General features: G+C 42.0%; 2 protein-coding genes and 1 long non-coding RNA gene across 3 annotated transcripts in view; 1 reads left to right on the plus strand and 2 right to left on the minus strand.

Annotated features, from left to right (window-relative positions):
* LOC116036424 (bromodomain-containing protein DDB_G0280777-like) overlaps positions 1-2,500 on the minus strand; it is a 1,700,590-nt gene that overhangs the window by 454,093 nt on the left and 1,243,997 nt on the right. The window lies entirely within an intron of this gene.
* Positions 1-2,500, plus strand: part of LOC116036425 (C1q-related factor-like) — a 680,685-nt gene that overhangs the window by 371,292 nt on the left and 306,893 nt on the right. The gene's annotated exons all lie outside the window — the stretch shown is intronic.
* Positions 847-2,500, minus strand: part of LOC116041757 — a 2,032-nt gene continuing 378 nt past the window's right edge. Inside the window, exons 1-2 of the long non-coding RNA XR_004103018.2 lie at positions 1,387-2,500; positions 847-1,306 (exon numbers count right to left, since the gene is read on the minus strand). The exon at positions 1,387-2,500 is cut by the window's right edge and continues 378 nt beyond it. This is a non-coding gene — a long non-coding RNA (uncharacterized LOC116041757). The remainder of the gene's footprint in view (positions 1,307-1,386) is intronic.

Raw genomic sequence — 2,500 nt, forward strand, 5'->3', positions numbered from 1 at the left:
TGTATGTGTGTGTGTGTCTGTGTGTGTATGTGTCTTGTCTGTGTGTGTGTGTGTGTGTGTGTGTGGAGAGAGTGTGTCTGTGTGTGTGTATGTATCTTGTCTGTGTGTGTGTGTGTGTGTGTGTGTCTGTGTGTGTCTGTGTGTGTCTTGTCTGTGTGTGTGTGTGTGTGTGTCTGTGTGTGTATGTATCTTGTCTGTGTGTGTGTGTGTGTGTGTGTGTGTGTCTGTGTGTGTATGTATCTTGTCTGTGTGTGTGTGTGTGTGTGTGTGTGGAGAGAGAGTGTGTGTGCCCATGCGTGAGTGGAGATAATCAGGAATGTTTTAAATAAACAGCTTGAGGAAAATTGTGGTTATAAAATCCTCTATTGTAATTGGGTGGATTTGGAGCGTTAAAGAGAGACATATCATCATAAGCTCTGTCGACTGAGGACTGAGCCTACTTCTCTCACAAACAGAGAGTTTCATGCTTTCAAAGGAAAAATACATTTTTAAACCCAGAAGTACCAAAAGATACTATTAAAAAAGTAAGTAAATTAAAAGAAATATTCACTGAATAAAACATATGAACAAATGAACAAAAACGACAAACATTTAACAAATTAACTCCAAGAAAAAGTCATTTTTAAATTTAAATAATATGACAGGAAAACCAGAAAAGATTTGGACTGTTTGTTATAGTATATATATATATATATATATATATATATATATATATATATATATGGATGTCTGAGATGTTGTTGATGTCAGTTTGTGTCTCAGAAATGCTGACGCTGGAGTTGGATTTTGGTGATTTGTGTTGAAAACTCCATCAGGATGGATAAAATAAAAACATCACCCAATGACATATTTCATGAAAAGGAATTTATTAAAATACGTTCTTATACATTTTCTTTGCCTAGAAAATAAATGATGAATGTATTTTTTATTTTTTTTTTTATATAGTAAAAGCTTTCTTTTAGTATACTGTATGTACAACATTTTCTTTAAAGGTCCAATATGTAATACTGACGGCTAGTGTTTAAAATTGTTACTGCAGTCCAAATTCAAAATACTGGAGAGAGTTTTCTCCCCTGGCCCCTCCTCCCTAGACTCAAAGTTTATGGGAGTTGCCATGCTGCGAACGCTAAACCCAACGTCACACAATTTCAAAGTTAGCTAGATGCTGGTCTCGCATTGCCAGACATTACTCCATGACGGAGTTGCTAGATGCTGCGATGTTTACGGTTATAAAAGCCCTTGCTCTTGGGGCACTCTGTTCCTGGCTGCTATATGTAACAACATCAACAGCTAAAAAGATCGCGACCTTGTGGAGCTTTGTGCCCAACGGACAGCTACCCTTTCTCCGCTTATCGTCGCTACAACAGCTACTAAAAAGACGGCAACATTGCAGAGCTTTGAGCCCGACTGACAGCCACCCTTTCTCGGCTTATCGTCGCTGCAACAGCCACTAAAAAGACGGCGACATTGCAGACCTTAGTGCCTGACTGACAGCCACCCTTTCTCGGCTTAAAGTCGCTACAACAGCTGCTAAAAAGACAGCGCCATTGCAGAGCTTTGTGCCTGACTGACAGCCACCCTTTATCAGCTGAAAGTCGCTACAACAGCTGCTAAAAAGACAGCGCCATTGCAGAGCTTTGTGCCTGACTGACAGCCACCCTTTATCAGCTGAAAGTCGCTACAACAGCTGCTAAAAAGACAGCGCCATTGCAGAGCTTTGTGCCTGACTGACAGCCACCCTTTATCAGCTGAAAGTCGCTACAACAGCTGCTAAAAAGACAGCGCCATTGCGGAGGTTTGTGCCCGACTGACAGCCACCCTTTATCGGCTTAAAGTCGCTACAACAGCTACTAAAAAGACAACGCCATTGCGGAGGTTTGTGGTCGACTGACAGCCACCCTTTCTCAGCTTATCGTCGCTGCAACAGCCACTAAAAAGACGGCGACATTGCAGAGCTTTGTGTCCGACTGACAGCCACCCTTTTTCGGCTTATCGTCGCTGCAACAGCCGCTAAAAAGACAGTGCCATTGCAGAGCTTTGTGCCCGACTGACAGCCACCCTTTTTCGGCTTAAAGTCGCTACAACAGCTGCTAAAAAGACAGCGCCATTGCAGAGCTTTGTGCCTGACTGACAGCCACCCTTTCTCGGCTTATCATTGCTGCAACAACCACTAAAAAGATGATGACATTGCAGAGCTTTGTGCCTGACTGACAGCCACCCTTTATCGGCGTAACGTTGCTGCAACAGCCACAGTCTGTCAGGTCAGTCATGTTACACATAATCAAAATAGTAAATTATCTGAAATGAAATTTTGTAATTCTGATAATTTCTGAGTAGGAGTTTTGTCAAATATCGTTTGGATGCGCCGGTGCGTCTTTCGTCCTCAGAGGCTTAATATCTGGTGACATATTGTTATAATTTTTTTTTTACATATTGGACCTTTAATATGTGTGTCGCCGATTGTTTTCCTCTCCGGTGGGAGTGGCTCTGTGTTTTCACA

Source organism: Sander lucioperca, chromosome 13 (assembly GCF_008315115.2).
Source record: "Sander lucioperca isolate FBNREF2018 chromosome 13, SLUC_FBN_1.2, whole genome shotgun sequence".
NCBI lineage: Eukaryota > Metazoa > Chordata > Actinopteri > Perciformes > Percidae > Sander > Sander lucioperca.